This window comes from Ovis canadensis, chromosome 21, assembly GCF_042477335.2.
Source record: "Ovis canadensis isolate MfBH-ARS-UI-01 breed Bighorn chromosome 21, ARS-UI_OviCan_v2, whole genome shotgun sequence".
Taxonomy (NCBI): domain Eukaryota; kingdom Metazoa; phylum Chordata; class Mammalia; order Artiodactyla; family Bovidae; genus Ovis; species Ovis canadensis.
The window spans coordinates 65,177,138-65,194,058 of record NC_091265.1 but is presented as its reverse complement, the minus strand read 5'-3'; the positions used below and the strand labels follow the sequence as shown (position 1 = coordinate 65,194,058).

The 16,921-nt window shown below is 63.1% G+C and overlaps 1 protein-coding gene across 10 annotated transcripts in view; it reads left to right on the top strand.

Moving 5' to 3' along the window:
* KCNQ1 (potassium voltage-gated channel subfamily Q member 1) overlaps nt 1-16,921 on the top strand; it is a 380,778-nt gene that overhangs the window by 254,888 nt on the left and 108,969 nt on the right. The gene's annotated exons all lie outside the window — the stretch shown is intronic.

The window sequence follows — 16,921 nt, the reverse complement described above, 5'->3', positions numbered from 1 at the left end:
GGGTCACCGAGTCTCAGGAGCCTCCCAGGGGGCACGTGGGTCTCTTGTGGGGAACACAAGAGGTGGGTGGATCCCCCCAGACCAGGAGTGGTTCCAGTCCCAGCCCTCGAGCTCCCTCTTGGAGCCTCACCTGTCCCGGGCATATGATGCCACCCTCCTTGCTGCATCAGAGGGGCAGCATAAGTGAGGCCAGGTGGCACTTGTTATGTGCCTGCCACGTCTAGAGGCCCCATGAAGATAGCCCCAGGCCTGGTCCAGTTCACGGACCTATCCCTGGCGTGCCGGTGTGCCTGGAAGCAGCAACAGGTAGCCAAAAGACGATACTGAGACTCAGGGAGGCAGTGTATCTGTTAGCTTTGCTGCCAAACAAACTGTCCCCAGGTCACATGATGCCCAATTCCAGAGTGAAGAGACACTTCTTGCCGCAGATGAGAACAGTGAAGGCATGGAGATGGGGAGGGGGCCCCGACCTGCCGCTGGCACGAAGGAGCTGGCTCTTTTCAGTGGGTGGAGGAGGAATTTAAACCCCAGTCTCTGTCTGACTCCGAGCCCTTCCATCCACCCTACCCCACTTCCAGCCCCCAGGACCCCCATCGTCATGATGGAAAGCCACATCTGGGCCTGGAAGCTCCGCTACAGTCACTGGGGAGCCGCGGACACGGAGTCAGGAAGCACAGAGGGGAGGACAGACAGGCACACGTGCGGGTCTAGGTAATATAAGGCCCTCCCCGCAGGCCTGGTATCGCTTGACGCTGTCACATTTCGGCACGCAGCCACTTATTCTGCCGGGGCAGACAGCCCTCCCGCTCCGCCAGGTGACGGCCCTAAATCCTTGGGAGCGACAGCCATCCTCCCAGAGGGATTGGGTTTCTGCAAAGGGGAGCAGGGCTGACAGCCAGGGTCCCCCTCACTTCTGCGCGCCCTCCAGGTGCCTCTGAGCTGCCGGCTCTGTGTCGAAGGCCGAGGGCCAGGGCTGGATGCCTCCCTGGGAAGCTGGTGTGCCTGCGGAATGGGGGACGTGGAGCTTCGCCCCCAGCAGCCCTCAGCGCTGCACCCCATTTGCAGTCTCTGAAGGAGAAGGATGGAAGGACCCTGGGATCCCCCTGCTCACATTCCTCCCCTCTGCTCACGGCCCCACAGGAGGCAATGCTGTGATTCTCTGGGCTCACAGAGATGGGGCCGTGGGGACTTGCCCAAGGAGAGAGGGGCTGGGGCAGAGTTGGTGGTCAGAATGGGTGTGAGAGTCACCAGCCCTCCGCACACAGGAGCGTCTCTAGGATCAAGCTTTCGGTCTCAGAGCTGGCTTCATCCTGCCCTACCGCTGGCCAGCTGTGCGACCTTGAGCAAGGTCCTCAGAGGCCCAGGCCTCAGAGTTCCCAGCTCTGAAATGGGGACACAGTCTCGTCACAGGAAGTCAGCGACTGGCCCAGTGGCCTGAACCAGGTCTTCAGGATGGCGCCTGGCATGGCCAGGCTCAGAAATGGACAGTCCATCAGAGCAGTCACGCTGGAGTCCATGATGTCTCCAGGTTACCGGGTCTGTTTAGAGACGGTCAGGGAGCCCGATAGTCATTTGTGATTGGCTGAAAGTCATGGACTCATCTACTAAATGCAGGTTTTGAACCCAGGGTTCAACCTGTCCCTGCCCCATTTCAGCCCTCAGGAGTATCGGCCCCACAGGGAGGGACGTATGTGAGACGGGGACCGGATCACTGTGCAGCCAGCCAGGACCATCCACAGCGGGGACAGTGGTGAGAGCTGGGAGCTCCGGTCCCTCTGTCCCCGCCCAGACCCACAGCCATGGCTTCACGAGACATCAGCGGTGGGGGCTCGGCTGCAGGGCCAGCACTGGGGGACGTGCTCCGAGCAGGCTGCAAGTGGCTCCAGCTCTCTGGTGGTTGACTTCCAGCATGCAGGCCGCCCAGCTCTCAGACGGGAGAGGCCATTCTACCACCTTTTGCCTCAAAAGAACAGCTTTCACGGTGGAGGTGCTGTGCTGGTCGTCTCTCTGAATCTCTGAAGTAGAGGGCTGTGTTCAGCTGTGGTTGAGGAAGCACTCTAGCGAGAGGGTCCCCACGTCCCCCCAGGACCTGGAGGCCAGTTTGCCATCTCCCTTTCCCAGGCGCCGGCCCCCCACCCCCGACCAGGCCGGGTGTCCCCGCCACCCCGGCTCCAGACTCCATGGCTGGGTTCCCACATCCAGCGAAGGGGAGTCTGGGGGAGGCGTGGGTTGCTGGCCTCTCTGAAACGGGGCAGCTTGCGCAAACGCTGCCTCCCCGGCCCCGAGTGCCGGTCACCTGCCCGGTTAATCATCCCGGGGCCCTGCGGGTCAAGGAGAGGTGGGAGGCCAACTCCCTGCTTCTCAGATTCTGCTGAACTCACTGAAACCCTAACCTTCGGGCTTCCCCACTAATTTGTGATAAGGCCTCGCCAAGAAAAACAGCAGGCAAGAGACCCCTGATTTCTCCACGAATTCCAGAGCGCTTGGTTCATTCCAGCAGGGAAGGGGCCCCGAGGCGGCCACGCTTGCAGAGCCATCGCTGTGTGGGTGCAGGGCTGGGGACGGCCTCTCGGGAGTAGCTAAGGAGGACCACCTGCCCGCTGCCGGAGATTGCTTCCAGCTGGCCGGGGCAGGAGGCCGAGGGTGGGTCCCACGGTGGCTCAGGCTGAGCTCTGCTTGCTCACGTGGTATGTGTGTGTGTGTGCATACGTGGCCCACGCAGGTGGGGGTGCATGTGGAGACTCGTTTCCCCAACACCACCAGGCTCCTGACCTGAGGACCCCAGGGCCCACAGATGGATGGGGAAATGTCCGTGCTCTGAGAAAGGAGACAGCTGTGTATCTGAGGGAGGCGGAGGGGCCTCCCACAGGCAGCAGTGGGCTCTCAAGCGGCCTGGACACCCCGAAGGAAGTGGCTATTGCCCCCTCGGAGCTGGGGAAACCAAGCCCGAGGGTGGGTAAGTGACCAGCTCCAGGTTGAGCACTCCTTGCCCCCCTACCACCACGGCCCACGTGGCAGGGCGGTGGCCAGGAGCCCAGAGGGGCTCTGGGCGGGACGTCGGTGACGAGCCGGTGGCCTGAAGCCAGAGAGATGGCTGGGGCCCAGTCCCAGCAGGGAGGAACATTATCCGATATTTCTTTCCCAAATCACGTTGTTTCTGCGCTGGCCCGAGGAGGAGCTGACTTCAGCAGGGGGTGTGGGGGTGTCAGGGGACTGGCCTGTCCACCTTCCCCTGGAATTGCCCCCCTCCATATGGTGGGCAGTCTCCCTATCAGGGGCAGCAGCTCAGCAGACTTTCAAGCTCCTTAAGGAAAGACAGATCACATTCACTTCGGCCTGGGGCTCCCCTGGATATGCCCGCCCCCCAGGTGGGGGGCTGGTCCTGGGCACAGAGGTCAGCAGGGGTGGAGGACATTAGAGCCACTTGGTTGGAGGCTCAGGCTCTGCGGTCCCAGCCCTGTTCCCCGAGTGGGTCCTAACAAGCCCTTCGTTGTCTGTAGAGAAAGCCTCCCACCGGGGGAGCCTGGGCCTGCCTTTTGCTCTGCTGGGTTTGTTTCACGTTCTGAAGTCCTGGAACCCTTCCGCCCAAGTTGGAGCCAGGCAGTATCACACGCCAGACGCCAGAAGGACACCCCACCCCCAGAACAGGGGGGCGCCGGAGCAGCCAAGGCTCCCAAATCTCAACATTCGCAGATTTTAGGGGGTGGGGAGGTGGCCTGGGGGCTGTGAGGGGCTCTGGGCAGGCACCCTGGACTCAAACCCCAGCTGGCCAAGACCCAGGGGCAGCTTACAGCCGCTCCGAGGTTCCGTTTCCTTATCTGTAATGTGGAGATAGTCGAGGGTAGCTATGTGTGTGGGGCAGGATCCATAGAAAGCAGACACACTTTGGGATTGTGCTGGTGTGGGCGGGGTGTTGGGGAGTGTGGGGCCTCCGGCAGGAATCTGGGGCTAATGTCCTGCAGCGGAGCCGACCCTGACTCGGAGGCTGGGGGAAGGGGGAGGAGGCAGAGCCCTGGAGAACAAAGGTCAAGTGAACAGTTTACCTTAACAAGAGCAGGGAGCCCAAGATTGGGGGCAGGGGCAGTACAGAGCGGGTCGCAGCCAGTAGGGAGACCCAGGCCCAAATTGGAAGGCCCCGGGAGGAAGCCTGGGACGCCCATGCAGAGATCAGGCTCCAGGACACAGTGAGCCAGTGGGAAGGGCTGCGGTCTGGAAGGGCAAACGGACAGCATCCTGGATTCAAGGACCCATGGGTGGGGGACACGCGTGGCTGAGCCGGGACCATGCCTTGCTTGCTCTGTGATGGGGTGCAGACACAGGCAGGCATTCATTCCTTCCTCTGTGGAGCTGCAGGGGGTCAAAGGGGAGGCAACGGGCACCCCTTGTCTCCTGAGACCCTGCCTTCGCCATGTGCCCCCTTCCGTGACTTACAAGGGCCACCCGCCGCCCCCAAGCGAGGTCCCTCCTCTCCTGTCACCTCTGCCCCTCGATTCTGCTTTGACTCTGATTCTGGCTCCTCGCAGCCCTTCCCACGCCCCCCAGGGTCCGTAGTCTCCTGTGCCCCAGACCCAGCACCCTGAGGTCAGGGGGGTTTCCTGTTCCTGTCCATCAGGTCCAGGCCACTTTCTCCTGGAGATGCTCGAACCACCTGGATGGAGCCCAGGTCAGAGCTGGGCCTCAGGGAGGACGAGGCAAGGGGGGGGGGCCCAGGTCCAGGTGGAGCCCACTGCCTTCTCACAGAGGCTGGCCCCAGGGGAGAGCAAGATGGCCGGTCAGGTCCCTGAGGGCTCAGACTGGGGGACAGGTGTCCCAGGAGGGTCCCACAGGGCAGGTGGCCGGCCAGCTCAAAGCCTTGGCAGCCCCCCACGCCCTGCACCTCCCCACCCCCTCACACCTGCCCCAGAGGGCTGGGATGCTGTTGAACCGCCAGAAACCTAATCTATTATTACACAGAGACTTCTGTGAAGTCAGGGGTTTGAACTCCTCAGAAGTGTTTGCCCGATTTGGGGCCGATAGCGGGTGATAAATGCTGGCGATAAGGTGTTGATTGGTTCTGCGAGACTGCAGACACAGGGGCCGTTGTGCGCGCCGGGCAGTCAACTGCGCTCGCCGGGACAATAGCCCGTTTATCCGCCACTGAGTCTGCAGCCTGCCCACCCCGGACAGGCACCAGGGACCCCTAAGCCCGGCTCTCCTCGGGGGGCAGAGCGAGTGTCCCAGCCTGGAGTCAGCATCTTGTGCTCCTCCTCCCTGGAGCATCCAGCAGAGGGACAAAGTCCCCCAGCCTCAGTAGCCACACCTGTAAAGTGGGATCATGACGTCTCCATTGCAGGGCTGCCAGCAATTAAGCTAGATCAATACACAGTGCTTTGTGGAGAGACACGTGCGCGTGCTTGTTTGACAAATGTGAGCAGCTGCTCCAGGTGTGGGGCTGCAGGTAGAAAATCCGATCCAGATCGATACAATGTGGACACAAAATCGACACAAGTGAACATGAATGGATACAAATTTGGTACAAATTGACCAATACTGGAGGAGTCGATAACCCGGAGGGGCCCGGTGGACAGTCACAAAATACAGGTGGGAATAATTTAGCTCTTTGTTGCTTCTCAATAAGTGCCTGGGAGGGAAATGGAAGGAAGGTGGTGCCCGCCCGTGGCAAGGGCACGTCCCAAGTTGAGTCGGGGTGCATCTCACGGAGAGGGCGACAAGACTACAGCCGGGGAAGGCGGGTTACAGGGCAGCAGCACCAGGGTAGAGTCGTCGAAGGAGGCAGGTGGGGCTGGGCCCCTGGCTGCCTTGTGAGGGCCCTGGCATTTACTGTGCATGGGGCCCAGCCCAGTGCAGGTGGGAGCGAGCAGGGGCCCCAGCTGCAGAGCTGAGGATGGACTATGGAGGTGCTGGGGAGCAGCTGGGAGACCAGGGCAGGGGCTACTGCACCGGCGCAGAGGAGCCGGAGGGCATGGCAGACGGGCCCACCGGGCGAGAGGGAGGTGGTGGATTCCGGGCCTGCTTGAAAAGGAGCTGTTCTAGTCTCCCCTGGTGGCTCTAACAAATCCCCGCAAACTTGGTGACTTTCCGCAGCGCACACTTCTTATCTCATAGCTCTAGAGGTCAGAAGCCCGAGACTGGGCTGAAAGCAAGGTGCTGGCAGGACTCTTTCTGGTGGGAGGCTCCAGGGAGACTCTCCCTTGCTTCTTCCAGCTCCTAGAAGCTGCCTGAATTCCTTGGCTTGCGGCCCCTTCCTGACAGTGCTCAGACCTCTGCTTCTGCTGTTACGCCTCTCTGACCTCCTTCTGTGCCCCCCTCTCTCCCTTCCCTGGAGCACGGGGTGCACTGCAGGGCGTGGCGGGGGGCAGACCACGCAGGCCCCAGGAGGCAGGTCAGCTCTGTCTCTGGGCAACAGGAGCCAGCATCAGGCTCGTGCAGCCCCAGGGGCTTCCGTCCTGCCCGTCCCACGGAGGCAGATGGGAGGCGGCTGCAGCCACGGAGGCTTCAGCAGGGAGAGAGAAGGGGAGAGTGGGCTGCGGCCAGGCCTCGGAGACCACAGTGAGGACAGGAGCTGGACCAGGCAGGCCCCAGGAGCCAGAGCCCTGACCCGGGTGCTTTGCGGCTCTGGGAGCTCCACTCCGTTAAAGGCAAAGGAGAGAGGCCCTATCGCCACGTGTTGCAAGCAAACACCTACTTCTGGCTGCTAGCTGAACGTAGACCCTGCAGGTCCTGGGCCCCCCAGGGAGGAGGGGGCTGGCTGAGTGTCTTTGACCTTCCCAGCAGGGGAGCCGCCTCCATGCCCCCCGCCAGGGGCAGCTCAGGCTCCCCAACTTGAGGGCAGCTGCAGTCCTTGAGGCCTGAGTGGGCTCCATGGGATGCCCTACCCACACTCCCGACTGTCGCGTGGAATGCCCTCGTCCCACGGTCGGAATGCCAGGCTCCTGGGGAATGCAGGCCCCAGTGAGTTTGGCATATTCCAGCTGTGTGTCAGTGGGAGAGACCCAGGAAAGGGAGCCAAGGCCACACGCAGGCCACCCACCCAGCGCTGGGCACTGGGCAGTGGCGCCCGTGAGGCTCACCCGGTGGACCGGGTGTGGCCTCGTGGGCTCACCCAGCAGGCCTGCCATGCCCTGTTCCCCTTCTGAGCTCCAGGCCAGCCCCTCCAGTATCATCCTGAGTTCTCAGGTCAGAGCCTTCTGTGGCTACACACAGCCTGTCTTCCCTGGGATCCCTGCAGCCCTAGGGGTCGGGGTCCTAGAATCCCCGTGGCGGAGGGACCAAGGGCCACCCAAGGCGGCCGGGGAGCCTGGCCCTGTCCTGTCCAGCTGCCCTGATGCTCCGCTGTCCTGGAGGCCTCCGGCGGCACCAAGGCTTCGGGAGCTGCTAGAAGCTCTTCCCTTGAGCCACCTTTGTCCGTGTCTCGGCCTCAGGTCTTCTGATTGAAAGGTGGTTTGTGGGCAGATGTCAGGGGGATGCATTCAACCAAAGTAGGTCACTGGGCCACAGCCTCTCGTGGATATTGTTCTTAGGGCAGCGAGCCCACCGACCCTTGGGCCCCAGAGCCGGGAGGTCAGCCTCCAGCTCCGAGCTCCGCCGCCCTGGTAGCCCCAGCTGTGTGCCTGGGTGCGTCGACGTGGGGGGTGCCTGGCGTGTGGCGGTGAGCAGGCCCCCTCCTTGTCTCCCCCGACCAGTGCCCAAGACACGGTCCCCAGCACAGTCTTGTCTCTAGAGCTTCCTCTGCAGGGAAGAGAAGGGCAGCAGCAGTGGCCCAAGCGGGGGCCGGGCTGGGGTGATAGGGCATCACCCTGAGGCTGGCACAGCCAGTGGCTCGGCCTCTGAGCATTCTGAGCTCAGAAGGGCCGAGGGTGCCCAGGCCAGGCCCCTGCCCGATGCATCCTCTGCACCGAGGTCTGCCTGGTGCCTGCAGCGTGCCAGGCGCTGCTCCAGAGGCCAGGCTGCAGCCATGAGCGAACTCCCAGGGCCGGGGGAGCCGGCTGGGTCACGGTCCGCACAGCCCAGTCTCTGCCCTGCTCTCATCCCAGGCATCCAAACTCTGTGGTCAGCCCCCATGAAGCCCCTGATGCCCAGCGGCACTGCCCCCAACCCTGGCTCCCTCCCTCCCTGGCACCGGGGCCAAGTGCCCGCTCTTCTGACGTCCGCCCTGCTGGCTGGGCGGGAGGCTCCGAGCTTCTCCTCCCCTTGCTTTGCCAGGACCGCCATTCAGACCCAGCCCAGCACCTTCCTGCCTCGTGCCAAGGCCTGGAGGGCCTGCGGGCTCTGCCCGCTACAGCTGGGAGCGAGCACAAGGGGCCCGAGGCACCAGTTGCTTCCGACGGGGCCCGAGGGGCGTCTGACCTTTCCGGCCACGGGGCAGCAGTTGCGTGAGCACGAACAATCACCCCAGTGTGCAAGGCACAAGCGGCCTTTTCTCCCTCCCCAGGCCAGCGCGCCCAGCTCCCAGCCTGGCTTCCCTTGAACAAACATATTTATTGTGGCCGTCACCGAGGGCCTCGCCTCACAGTCGGAGCCTGGGGGCCTCTCTCCCACCCACCAGGGCCCCAGGAGGGGACCCCTGCCCTTGCCAGTCTCCCCCCAGCCCCCCTGGCCCCCAGGCTCAGCTCTGCCGTGCCCGAGGCAGGGGGGATCCAGCGCAGCACACACACACCCCAGCGGGCTGCTGGCGCTCCGCAGGAGCCGTGACCACCCACAGGCAGCGGGCCAGCCCCCAGCCCCAGGCAGGTGGGGGAGGGGCTGCACCAGAGCCCACACTCCCCTCCCAGGCCTTAGTTTCCTCTTCAGTGAGATGGGTAGCATCACCCAGCGTTGGGTGTCTCCCTGACCACCTAGGGTAGCAGCAAGCACCCCAGCCTCCTCCCTTAGCTGAGGTCCTCCCGGCCAGATTTTGTTCAGCCCTCAGGCTTGAAGGGCCGCTGCCTCTGGGACCCCTCCGTGGACCAGTCCAGGCTCTGAATCGGGACCCCCTCGTGTTCCCCCAGCCGTGGCCCTACTTTATAGAGCTTCTGGTCTTCGCTTACAAGTGTCGGGGTGCCTTCTCTTCCTGAGAGCAGGGAGAGTGGGCCCCTGGCAGGCGAGGCCATCCCTCTGGCCTGGGGATGCCACAAACGTGTGGACGAGGGGCTGCTTGGTCAACATTAGGAGAACCAGCGAAAAAACGATCCTGTAAACGGAGAACTGCCCGGGCAGGCGGCAGGAGAGGGCGGGCGCGTCGGCCGGGCCACACTGTGGGACAGGGCCTCCAAGGGGGCCGCCCCGCTGGCTGTGTGGACTGTGCTCCAGGCGGGGGGCAGCATGAAGGGCGGGGGCGAGCGGTCAGATGAGTGAGCTTTCTGAGCCCTGCCGGCCACTGTGGACGCAGAGGAGGGCGGGCCTGGCATCCAAGGATGCTTGGCTGAGGTGGGAGAAGGGGCTGGGGGAGGGTGGGGAGGGAAGGGAGGGGCTGGAGGCTGACCTGGCAGTGGGTGTAACGAGTGAGGGGGCATGGAGGCCCACCTGGGGCGGCTTGCTCAGGACGGACGGCAGTGACGTGCCCGTGTGAGAAGCCCAGGAAAAGAGCCCTGGCCTCAGGGTGGGGGGCTTCCTGGGGGTCCAGCCAGGTCCCTGGTGTGCTCGGTCATGTGTAGGGAGCTGGCAGTTCCAGGCGTTTCTGTGTGGACACGGCTCCAGGCTCCCCTTCTCAGCCGCCGGCGGTAGCGCCATGGAGCCACCCGCCTCTTCTGGCCTCAGTTTCCCCTCCAGTGGGACCCACCCACCGGGCCCCATGTGTGGGGACTTGTGAACCCAGTTCTGGGAGGGGCGGTGGATAAAGCTGCGCCTTCCCTACTGCTCAACTGGGGCCCCTCGCAAGTGGAGTGCCGTGGCAGCCTCTAGGGTGGCCCTGGGCCAGGGGTGGGGGGACCCTGGCTCGCACCAAGCTCCCCAGTAAAGGCATGAAATCTGACAGCTCCGCTGCTGAGGACACCGAGGTCCCGCTGGGCAAACAGGAGGAAGGGCGCAGAATTGACCTCTGTAGGGTGGCCGCCTCCAGAAAAGCCGCTGAGGGAGGGCCTGGCCCGTGGAGAGCAGGACACGGGAGCCAAGTGTGGAGATAGGCATCCACGGCGGGAGGAGAGGGGCCGCCCCGCCTCCTCCAGTCCTCACCCACCCTGGGCCTCAGCCTCAGGGCCAGGGACAATCAATACCGGGCCTCTGTGCCTCCAAGAGGCACTCAGTACTACGCCTCCTCCTCCCAAAGGCCACCCCTTCATGCCCATCGCCCCAAATCCTGCCAAGACCCGGCTCATCCCCGCCCCCTCCTCCCATCAGGCACAAGCATGCACGTCCGGCACCCCGAGAGCTGAACCTCGAGTCGACTAGAGCGGCTGTAGCAAAGGCCCACAGCTGGGGTGGCTCAGACCACAGGGCTCACTGTCTCCAGTCTGGAGGCTGGGATCCCAGACCCAGGTGTGAGCGGGGCTGGTCCTCCTGAGGCCTCTCCTGGGCGTGCAGGCGGCTGTCTCCTCCCCGGGTCGTCACTGCGCCGTCCCTCTGAACGTGTCTGTGTCCTGACCCCTTCTTCTTCTAAGGACCCCAGTCCTGTGGGGTTAGGGCCCCATCCTCATGACCTCATTTTACCTTAAGCTTGTCTTTAAAGGTCACGTCTCCAAATGCAGTCACATCTGAGGCAGGATAGGTTTCATGGGATGAGCCTCTGTTTCTTCCTTGTCTGGAAGAGGGGCAGAGGCAAGCAGGGGGACCCTTGAATTTCAGCATCCCTGGGCACCTGGGGCCTGGAGAGCCCTGATCCAGGCCCTGTGAGTATGAGGAGCCTGGAAAGTTTGCAGGGGGCGGGGCGGGGGTCAAAGGTCCATTGCCAAACTCAGAGAGCAGGGGCAGACTGGGCACTGGGCACCAGTCATCCAGGGAGGAAGCCACCGTTTTCACCGCGGCGAGCTCGCTCAGACCCACCACAGCCCTCTGCACAAGCCGCATATCCCATCCCAGCCCCTGCCAGGTGGCCTTTGCAGACTCCTCCCAGGACAAGCCCAGTGAGGCAGGGGCCACATGGACGTAGGTGTGGCTGGAGCAAAGGGCAGCCCCTTGCTGATCTCGCAGCTGACACGCATGTGGCCGCCTGGTGGGCTCCTGGGGCCAGCCTCGGGTGCCGTGGGCCAGCCCTGGGCCAGGTGAGGCTGGGGGCAGGATTTGGGTGACCTGCAGTGCAGGTGGGGAGCCAGGCCTGAGCAGGTCACCCTTAGGTCACCTTGGAGGTGCTGGCCGAGGGTCGGGAGGAAGCGCTGTCCTGCCTGCTCTTCCCAGTTGGGTCTTGAGGGCCCTGGGCCAGATCTCCACATCCTGGGGCCCCCAGCACCCGGGGCAGGGGGAGGAGCTGGGGGTCCCACATCCCATTAGTGAGTTCAGAAAGGTTCCGGCAGGAAGCATCTAGGCTGGGGCTTTGGAATTAAGCAGGACTCCCGGGGGGCTGAGTGCGGAAGGGGACGTGGGGCCGCACAGGATGGATGAGGCCTCTTGGGTCACCTGGGAGGGGCCGGAGGGAGGGCTGGGAGTGCGGCGAGGCATGAAGGGAGGAGAGGGTCACCTCTGCCGGTCTCTGCACCCGGAGCTGGGGAGGGGGCCCGGCAGTCAGAGCTCTCCTAGGCCTGTCGACCTCTCTGTGGGGGCAGCAGGGGCCCCTGGATGCCTGAGGCCTGCAAGGAGTTAATTGCTGGCCTCGTGGGCTGGCAAACCCTGACTCACAGGGCTGTAAAAGTCTCATGTTTTAAAAAATCAGTATATTAGCTTAATTTTATAGATTTCAGAAGTGCTACTTGAAAATAAAACTCTCCTAATTATATTTATGATCCCAACGTGAATCCATTCATGGCGAAGAGCCTTTGTGTGAAATGCCGGGAAGCGGGCCCCCGCCAGCCGTAAAGCACAGCTGGTGGGTCCGCAGTGGGTGGGAAGCCCTGTGGCTCTGCGTCCACCAGAGAGGGGCGAGCGGGCCTCAGGGAATCCGGGGGTGTTGGGGGTGAGGCCCCTCAAAGCCCCGTCTCCAAGCTCAAGAGAGGGCCTCGATGTCCCCGTCGTGACCCTCGGGAGCCGTCAGGGGACTACACGGGTAGCGGGCAAAGGCTTGGCAACCCCGCCGCCCATGGAAGGGAGCTTCTGGGCACAGAATGGATGCTGTGCCCTTCTCAGGGGTCAGGGGAAGACTGTGTCCCCTCCAACGGCAGGGTGGTGGTGTCCTCACTGATCTGGGCTTGTAGTCTGGGAAATGGGAGTGGAAATGGAGGTGAGCAAAGAGATTGTCCAGCAGCGGGGAGGGAAAAGAGACGCAATGAGGGGGTGGGGGTGGCAGGAGGGAGCCCCTGGCCGGCAGAGGCTGGGGTCTGGGGCGGGGCCCTGCCAGCAGGCTCCATGCCAAGGGGTGAGCAGCTGTGTTGTCATGAGGCCAGGTTGATCAGGGAGGGCTCCCTGAGGAGGTGATGTTTGTCCCAAGTGTGACCAAGAGGCAGAAAGATCCCCCTTCCAGGCTGAGGACCAGAGAGAAAAAACAAAGGCAGCAGGGCGTGTGTGCCCAGGTGTCCCCAGGGCCTTTGCTCACCGCGCCCACCTCTGGGGGCAGAGATCCCCAGTCCGAGCTGTGAGATGCACCGGAAGCCCAGTGCCCTCTGCCCGCCCCAGCAGGGACCCTGGGTCCCAGGGAGGGCCTGGGGGTGGACTACAAAGGTCTGTGTGGCCTCCAGGTGTGGGGGCTGCCTGGTTTTCCCTGGGGCCCCTGACCAGGCCAGGTGGGCCTCTTGGCAGACCACGTGCTGAGCACCAACCGCAGGGCTGCTGCGGGGGGACGTGGTCCTCCCCTGGCCCGGCCTCTGCACGTGGCCTTCCTTTCGCAGAAATTCAGAGCGGGCCACTGAGGGGGCCGGGCTGTCCCTGTTGTTGCAGGCACGCTGCGGGGGCCTGGGGACGAGGGAAGGCAAGGGGGGCAGTGGCTGCTGCTCAACAGCCGGGACAGGTGGGGTCCCCTGGTAGGAGCAGAGGCGGGGCAACAGAGGACAGTCCGAGCCCCGCTGCCCACACGCAGCCTTCAGCAGGGACTTCTCTGCACCCCTACCTCCTGCGGCCGACCCCAGTGGGGTTCCTGGAGTGACCTGAGGAGGCACGACGGCCAGGTGCCCTGCACAGGCCCAGTGCGTAGGGACAGGCCCACCCCTCCAGGGTGGACAGGCTGACCCAGTGCTCATGTGTGAGGCGCTGCAAGCCCACCCACGGGTGAGCCAGCCAAGGCTCTGGAAGGTGGGTGGCAAGGCCACGGTCACCCAAGGCTGCATGGTGAGAGAAGGATTTAAACCTAGGAGGTATTCTGGATCCCAAATGGGGCAGTTTCTACCCTTTGTTGTTTGGATTTCAAGGCCCCATCAAATATCCATTATCCTCCGTACACCCCCAAAAGAGTCTGTCGTTCAGCTGCTCAGTCACACCTGACTCTTTGCAACCCCATGGACCTCCAGGCTTCCCTATCTTTCACTGTCTCCTGGAGTCTGCTCAGACTCATGTCCATTGAGTCAGTGATGCCACCGAACCATCTCAGCTTCTGTTGTCCCCTTCTCCTCCAAAGAGATGGGATGACATAAAATGGTGAACTTTTTATTTGTGTGGGAAAACCACATTTTGAAAGACAGCTGGTCTGTAATTCAATACCATCCCTTGATTCTAGAAAGCCTGAGGCTGTCATCTCAGACCAGAGAAAGGAGTTCTGCATTTCGTGGCAGGATCTTGGTCCCCTGGGTCGCCCACCAGCCCGGCCCCCGGAGCCCCTAGAAAGCAGCGAGCCCCAGAAACCTGCAGGGAGCGTGTGCTCTAGAACCACAGGCTCCATCAGTGCTGGCCCCCAGTTGGTTAATATTGGCCCAGTTCACCTTGTCCAAGGGGACCGGGGTCAGGGGACAGGGCTGTGGGGAGCCGTCCTGGGAACGTGACTTGGAGGAGGGTCCTGACAGAGGTCAGCTCTGTGCACCAGGACCAGAGGCCTCCTGGACGTGGGATCTGGCCACTGAGCCTGAGGGCACCATGCAAAGCCACCTGGGCACCCAGGGCCCGCCACCCTGTGTCCACCTCTGCCACGCCCCTGAGGAGCTGGGAGGGAGTCCAAGAGCCATGTCCAGTGGGGCTGGTGGGGCTCTGGTCGGCCTTCAGACCATAAGAAGCCCCAGGGCTCGCTTCTCTCTTCAGTGAGTTGGGCCCGTCTCTGGGGGTGCCCCTGGGGGTGGCCGGGGCAAGCTGGGGTCACAGGAGCCAGTGCTGCTGCCTACCAATCTGGACGGGGGCGGGGAAGCGCCGACAAACTCAGTGAAGCTGCCTCTTTATTATGGGTGTTTCGACAACTTCCATCTATCTGGAGTCACTTATTCTGGTTTCAAATACACTTAGAGAAGGAGCCGGAATCTATTTAAAGGAGAATCATTAGATGAACAGTGGTCCAGGACAGCACCAGGGACAGATGCAGTGAGGGGCCGCTGTGGCCCCGTCCAGGGGGGCGGCACCCGCTGCCTGTGAAGGACACCCCGCCCGGCCGCCGGCCCTGAGCCTGGCTGGACGGCCCCCGGGGCTGGGCCCCGCACAAGGTGGTGGGCTTCTGTCTGCTGTGACAAGTGACCTTACTGGTGGCTTGAAGCAACACCCATTGGTCTCCTTCCTGTCCTGGAGGTACGAACAGCCTCGATGGACAAGGAAGTCATGGGCCGGCAGGGCCCCTCTCTGGGCTCTCTGGGAGAATCCATTCCTGGCCTCTCGCGGTTTCTGGAGGCATCCGCTCTCCCGGTAGGCAGCTTCCTCCTGGTGCGCCCCGTCTCTTGGCGCCTCCGCCCAGGGTCGCATCTCATTCGCTGCCTCTGCCTCTCCGACCTCCTCCCCTTGCGATCTCACCGGGTCCACTGGCATAACCCCAGGGTGTCCCACCTCAAGGTCACCTGCTTAGCATCGCTCATTCCATCTGCAAACTCCGTTCCCCACTGCTGAGTCACCAGACGCGGGCCTGGATTCCAGGGGCAGGACGTGCTCATCTTTGGGAGCCTGGATTCTCTCCATGTGCCCTGGGTCGGGCGTGGTCCCTGCGTCTCCCTGCACCTGTCACTGGCCAGCTCTGGCTGCAGAGTCTTAGACAGGAATGAAGGTCCCTCGGGGGCCTACAGAACAGGGCATGGGAGGGTGGGTCTCAGAGGCGGGATGGGTCCCTGTGAACTCAGGGGGATGGCGGTGCACCTTCCCCCAGACTTCCCAGCTTGCCCACCTCCAGCCCCAGGCTTGACCTCCCTTGGGGGTCTCTGTGCTCCTCCCTGTAACCCCCTGTAACTGATGAAACCTTCGAGAACATTCTGCCGCCGCTTGCCTAGTGCTGTGAGTGCAGCCACCAGGCCATAGCACCTGCCGGCCTTCTCAAGGGGCCGTCAGCTGTGGGCACATGGGTAACTGGGACCAGGGGCCTCTTCCAGGACCCTCAACTTTCTCAAAAGGGCCCATCCCTTCCCTTCTCCCAGCTGAGCCCCTCTCTGGCTCCCAAGGTGCAGGCAGGGCAGTTGCTGCCCACAGGAGCCCCCCGAATCCCCCAGGAGTGCCCATCCTACCCCAGCCCAGAGCCACCACTCCTGGCCATATCGTGACCCCCAGGACCCCTGGCTCTGGAGTCTGTCTGAGCCAACTGCTGCAGTGTACTCTGCCGGGCACTGTGACGTCATCAGATTCTTCTACATTAAAAGGTGAAGAAAAAAAAAGAGAGAGAAATAAGTCCTGAAAAGTAAAGCAGGATTTTTCCCCCTGGCCTGCTCTCGAGGCCGGCAGAGACTCTGCACAGAATGGCCTAGCTCTCTCCCACACCCAGCGGTGGGTGGCTTGGGCCCCAGGCCGTGCTGGCAGGAAGCAGCCCCCGCAAGCAGAAGGAAGAGTCCAGGGCGGAGCTGTCTGCTGCCCATGGAAGGGGGCTGCTGGCCCTGGGCTCTGACGGTTCCCCTGTGGAACGGAGTCCAGTGTGTCCACCTACAGCCCGTCCTGGGGCCCACGGCCACCTGGCCACACCCCGAGCTTCAGCGCGGCCCTCTCTCTGGCCAGTCGTCTGTCTGCCCAGCTGCGCCGCCTCACTAGAAGGATTTGTTTGAATGCGGGTCCAGGGGGCCCCGGCCCCCTGCTGCCCTTTCTCGGGGGCAGTTTGCACTTCGCAGCTGAATCAATCAGAGGCCGAGATGCCATGTGGGGGAGTGTGTATTGATTTGGCTCTTCTGGGGTTGCGGACTCTCCGTGTTTGTCCAGGCTCTGTCCTGCCTGGTCCCCAGGAGCTTTGCAAACAAGGGCCCCGGGAGGGAGGGCAGCCTCCCCGCCCCTGAGTGCTCTGCGACCTGAGGGGCCGGCTGCAGTGCCAAGAGGCCGGTGGGGGCCTCCTGCCCGGCTGTGGCTGTGGAGGAAACATGGGCCCAGCCAAGCCAGGCGACGGCCAGGGGGCCCGAGGGAGTGGGCACGGGAAGCCCAGCACCTTCAGGCCTCCGGGTTCGGCGTGGAGGTGACTGGGGAGACAGGGCTGCAGCCATGGGAGGTCCTCCATCGCGGGTGGCAGCGGGGGCTTGGGGGTGGCTGCTTCTCGGTTCTGGGAATGTGTCCTCTGCCCACACCCAAGCTGGCTTCTCAGATTTTCAGCAAGTTCTTTATCGAGGCCACAGACCAGGCCAGCCTTTGATGCGTGTTGGCGGGAGACAGGCCCCCTTCCACGGTGGGGAGACCCAGGCTCTGATGCTCTTAACAGTCACTCGGGGGCAACTGGTGTGACTTGGACACCCCCACCAAGGGGAATGAAAGCCACCCGGGCCACAGCCCCTGTTCCCACTAGCATCTGCCCTGGCCTCCCTGCCCCTGTGGGGATGGATTTTTGTCTGGGGGATGGGGG